Source organism: Montipora foliosa, chromosome 7, assembly GCF_036669935.1.
Source record: "Montipora foliosa isolate CH-2021 chromosome 7, ASM3666993v2, whole genome shotgun sequence".
Lineage (NCBI taxonomy): Eukaryota > Metazoa > Cnidaria > Anthozoa > Scleractinia > Acroporidae > Montipora > Montipora foliosa.
Genome location: NC_090875.1, coordinates 5,306,761 through 5,312,554, shown reverse-complemented (window position 1 = coordinate 5,312,554; position 5,794 = coordinate 5,306,761). Strand labels below are relative to the sequence as shown.

The 5,794-nt window shown below is 35.9% G+C and overlaps 1 long non-coding RNA gene across 1 annotated transcript; it reads left to right on the top strand.

Moving 5' to 3' along the window:
* Positions 1 to 770: 770 nt before the first annotated feature.
* On the top strand, positions 771 to 4,796 carry LOC138010916 (uncharacterized). Its single transcript, XR_011124592.1, has 3 exons — positions 771 to 864; positions 3,716 to 3,783; positions 4,479 to 4,796. It is a non-coding gene; the product is annotated as an uncharacterized lncRNA (long non-coding RNA).
* The last annotated feature ends 998 nt before the right edge of the window (positions 4,797 to 5,794 follow it).

Genomic DNA, 5,794 nt, shown 5'->3' with positions numbered 1-5,794 from the left:
TGGATATGAGATGATAGATAGCCAAAGAGGCGCGTAGCCAATCAAAACTCTCGAATTGCATTATCCAATGATCCAGTTTTTCATAATCACTATTACACATTCAACTATTAGGAGACATATGATATTTCATATATTCACTATCACTATCGCAAACATACTCTTGTTTTACTTACTTTTCTCGGAAGAAATCGTTTGCCGTTTTTGCTGCGATTATTACACATCATCAGACCAACCCTACATGGTTTGCTTTGTGCATGGCAAAGAAACATGACCTTAACGATGAACAGGACCGAGAGAAACAATCCCATTTTTCTGATCATTTTTTGCAGTCCAGAGAGCAACCACAAGATAACGGTTTTTAAGTAGTATGTGTTTTAGGAAAGGCTCTCGGATGACGCGCACCGTGAGGTATAAAATCCTTTTAATAACCAAGACGGTAAAAAGCAGAGTATTTTTTCAGCTATTTTGGCGGCATCTGATCAATAAACACACCAACGCAAAGGATAGGTTTGTTGATGCTTTTTTTTAATTGGTGGTCGTAGGTTGATCGAAGGTTTCTTTTCATCTCTCAAAAATTAATTACGCGCAAAGTGGAGAAGGACAAGCGAAACGTAATCTAACGTCAGCCTAGTGAGATAGCGTGGATCTGATTGTCTTAATAATGAAATGCAATCGAGTTTGCAGCCAACTTTGTTTGCTTTTTAAAATGAGTTAAGTGTACTTATATAGTTCTGGCACCTGCAAATTTCCGTTTCTTAGGCAATCCCTCACCAAGAACCGCTTATGAGTTGATCAATGTCTAAGACTCTTGGCTGGCGACGTCATTTTTCGTCTGGCAAGTCACATCTTACGTACAATTTACAGGTATATATCAACATCTATGATGGATAGGCTTAGTAATTTTTCAGTTCATTAGGTAGATTCAAGGTAGCCAAAATGCATGCTGTTACGTTGAAGATTTCATATAATTTCGAGTTTACTTCAATTGACTGAAAAATCAATAAAATACAGATCAATTTATCTAGTGTTTAGACAAGAAATCCGTTAAATGAATCTTGAAAAGAACCGACTTCAAAGAGAACTTTAAAAATGTCATTTCTCAAACCTTGTGTAATTTCAACAAAGATCGGCACCACTAAGACAGAGGAAGCACTGAAATAACAAGTGGAACTCTTTCAATGAGTTTATGTCAGTTGTTCTTATTTCAATCATGTCTTCTTAATTGATTTGATAATGGCCGGGTTGCCATTTAAATGTAAGTTTAATTAAGCGAGCATCCGAGAAATAAGCCACCTTGAACAAGATAATATGCTTCAAAGTTTCGCGCCTAAGCGCTTGTCAGAGTAACTGAGAATCGATGCGTCCTCTTTAATACTTCAACTTATGTATACTTAGCTCTGCTACCACCGCATTGAGCACTTTACGCCAAGGTTGACTCGACCTCCACATTTATATATATATATGAAAAGGTTTTTCTGGGGGTAAACGTTTGTCTGTTAGTAGTTATCAAGTAATTTTGGGATCCCGCGCTAGACTTTGAATGATCACTTAGCTTCAGTCTTCAAAAGGGTCATTTTGGGCAGTTTCCCCAAAGGGATCCACAAGCCATTGTTTGCCTTATTATGTGACAGTAGAACGATTAACAGAAGGAAGCAGTATTTTCTATGCAGTTGCACAGCAGCCACTGCAATTAAAGAGCATGTTGTCATTTAGGGTCATTTTCATTCTCGCATGTCGGGTGAAGATCACAAAAGTCACGATTAATTTGAAAAATATTTTTTTACGGGGAAAATTTAGCAATTGCAGAAGTGTAAATATGAAAGCGCCCACTGTGGGTGTAAACCGAACCATCCCAAGACAAATTTATGACCGCGGCTTATTCTAAATTGAAAAAAAACAAAAATTCACCAAAATTTCGATGAAATTTGCTACGTTTTCTTTTCTCTCCAATATACGAATAATAACCTCATCGAGACAGCTGCCGTGACAGGAGGAAACAAATTCAAAGTCGTCTGCAGTCATGTTTAATGTTTTCGATTTTGCCTGCTATTGTAGTACACCATTAAAGAGACAAAGATTGGCGTTTTGGTCATTAATCAGTTTCGAGAGGCAAAATCATTGAAAAAATAATTACGATGATTAAAAACTCATAAGTTTCTTTTCTAACTGCACTGGGAAAATAATTGCACCGACATTTAAAGCGTTATTTCTTAAAACTACATACCAGAAGGAGTATGAAAATTAAAAGAAAGTTGCGATAGCAAGTCAAAAACAGACAACCTTGCAATAGGGTTTTCACCTGCTTTTAACAGGAAGCAGTTTTCATCACAATTTTAACCATTAAAACACGCTACTTTTCTCTCTTTCTGCTGCTTCCAATAGTGAAAAAATATAACTGACATATGAGACGATTAACCTTAACTTCAGTAGGGCAACAAACTGTTGTGCTTAAACCGCCTTGTCGCAAAAAAAATCTGTGGTAAGACAGTTATTCCGCTCAACATCAACTTGTAGCATTACGAAAACATGAAGCTTAAGTTACTTAGCACGTGCCTCACGCAATTATAATATTATTTTTTCCCTTTCATTTTTAAAAAATTGCCTGGTGAAATGATGGGTGGTAAGGAATTTGTCACCAGGGCCTGTATAACCGTCACTATGCTTGAATTTTGAATACTGGCAGAAAAATCACCATAGGAAATAGATTACTGTTTATGCTAGAGAAAGAGTTAATTTTTTTAACTTTGTGCCTAACAAAGTATGGACCAGAAGTTGGATTGTGACGTGTTTACACATGAGCCGGACTGTTTAAATTCCCTACAATTTAGGAAAACCGCAATACTGAAGACAATAAAATTCCCAGACAAAAGTTGCGATAAAAGTTCAAAGAGCCGAATACCAAATTGTAACTTAAAAATCGAGTTCGTGAATTTTTGCAAAATGGGTGCGGATGGTAGAAAATAATAAAATGACGGTTGTGTTTTACAAAAAGCAACTCATGAATTTTGCAACCGATATGAGAAATAAGAATTAAATTTGGTTCTAGACAAATTGAAATAAGAAAGGGAATGATTTTCCATATAACAGTGCTCAGAATTGCCTGGATTCAGTAAAGAAAAAAATGAAATGTTAGACTTCCTGATTGATAACGCTTATGATTGGTGACAAATGTGGGAAATTTCTATACAAGATTAATGTCATTAATGTTACTTTTATCTGACTTGTAATTTTTAGTTTAAAACGCACAAAACGTACTCTTATGCTTACACACTCTTATGATTCACTATTTCCTTACTAATTTAAATATAGGATCTACATGTCAACATTTCAATAAAAGTGCAGTCAAGAACAGGAAATTCATCGTCTTGTTCCAATAATGAGTACAATGGATCAAAAGAAACAAAACGTGGAATTGGTTTTTACATCCCACAAGCCTCTTGGATCTTAAGTATTTTTCTATTGAGATGTTAGAGGGAATTCATTTCCTAAATTTCCTGGAATTTTAAATGATTTTCCCCTGTCATAAAGTACTTTTCATCACCAGTACATATATATTGCTTCCTTAAACTTTAAAGAGAATTAAGCTACATTGACGATTTAAGTTGTCTTCTTGACGTTCGCGTTCCTTTTTTCCTTAGTGATATGAAACAGTATCTTTTACAGGTAGCCCTGGTAGCTTTGGTGTTCACAGTTGTGTTTGTTTGCCGACTTGTAGATACAAGCCCCCGATGCCGTCCTGGTTCAATGGCTTGCCTCGGTGGTCGGTCGTTTCTAACGAAAAAGGTACAGAGTATTCAATGTCTTATTAAATATATTACATATTGTAGGCCTCAGCATTCCTTTTCCGTTGGATGCTGTTAATTGAATATGGGGTGAATGAATGAAAACTGAGTTAACAAAAGCCTAAAATACAATTTCTTTGCCAATGTGAGAGAAATTTCTTTGCCAATGTAATTATAATTCTTGATCGTAAGACGATAACGACTCACTTCAGATTGACATTCAAAAAGGGACAGTTACTAATCCTATAAAGTGAAATTTCAGTTATATACGCACGCTGTCGAATATCCAAGAGCCGGTAAAATTGTATGGACGTGGATAATTACCACGTACGTAAGAAGAGGCGTTTAAGCATTTGGTTCTGTGGTCTTCTTAATTCAATGTTCAATGTTATATTTATTTTATATTTACCAACCTTGATAATTTGCTTTTGTAATGTAGCAATTGCTCCTATATTTATTCAAGGTACATTGCGTAAGGGTTTTTTTTTTTCCACTGGAACTGAGACAGACGTATGCCTGTATGAATTTAAAGTTTCAGCAAGGTTTAGGTCTTATTTGGATTCTCGCTTTCACTTGGGAATTAGTTGCCACCATTCTAACAGGAATCTTTTACGAGTCTATTTAAAATGAACTGTCCATTTTTTTAAATAAAAAAGTAGTAGTCTCATCGTTTTCCTCTTTTTTCCATTTAAACAGAAATGTGTCAGTACCTTAATGGGTGCCACAGAGAAGACTCCGGGAAGAAAGCGAAGCATACTTGAATCGTGAAAGGGATTGTATCTTACTATTCAAAAGAGTAGAAAAGAGAAAACAAATTTAAAAGTTGAAAACCAATTGAATGGAAAGAAACTTTTTGACGCTACGGTATTCTGAAAAATACTTGTCATTCAGAGATTTTCTGAGCTGAGATTTTCATTCAAAGTTCAAGTACAACCTCAAGTGCACCTGATATGCATAGATAGGGCACATGGAGATACTTGTTATTCTGATCAAAGAGATGTAATAAATTTTCCTACTCGAGATTCTCATTCAAAGTTACTACTTCAAGCTGCGCCTCTTCCTAGAAGTATACTGTTTTGACCTTATTGCGATGGTGACACATACAAACACAATTTGAGAAGCGCTTTGCGGACATATGTCTGAGTCTAACAAGTGATTTGCGATTTTTATTAGCATAGTACTTACCGCAAACGGCCATCGTCAGGCTGAAATTTGCGTTTCGCCAGAAAAAAAAATTGTGTAATTGTTCCTCATTTCTCATGCTTCTCATGATCAGGTCGTCTTCAGATATCGAGTAACTTATAGAAAGAAAATTTTCGTAGCTTTATATTACAAGCAACATCGATGCTTGCGAAACTCTAATAAAAACGATCACCGCATTTGAAAGGAGATTGTGATAGCCGATATCCAAGTTAAATCTACGACTTGCTAATGATGTCTGAAGCAAAGTTACGGTGCATCTTGATATGATTTCATGTTAGGATTTGATGTGTGATTCGAACTAGGATGCAAACAAACAAAATCTAGGTATCAGCTAACTACTTAAAGGGAGGAATAAAGGCCTGCGCGAAACAAAGTCACAGAGAAAAATAAAAAAGATGTAATGTCGACTTACTTTGATGTAGCTCCTAAGTAGCAACCATATCGACTGAATGAAATATATATATCTTATTTACCAAGCACAAGAGCCGTACTGGAAGAATATCGGCCAGAAGTCTTGACAATACGCACTCGGTCTGTACAGAAAAGACAGAGGGTCGATATTCTACCAGTACTGCCCGAGCAAGCTTGGTCAATAAGAGATTTTTTACACAACTTGAACCTGTATTTGAAATTTCTGAAAATTCCTATCTTTAGGATTTTGGGAAAACTATGTGCAGCAAAGCTTTTAATGAACGCAGGCTTGAATGAGTCAAATTTTTGTTTTTGTACTAGTAAGCGATTACAGTGCTAGAAGCAATTTGCACGGCCTTTATTCAACCATTAAGATTTGTTGTAATTCGCTGTCAACG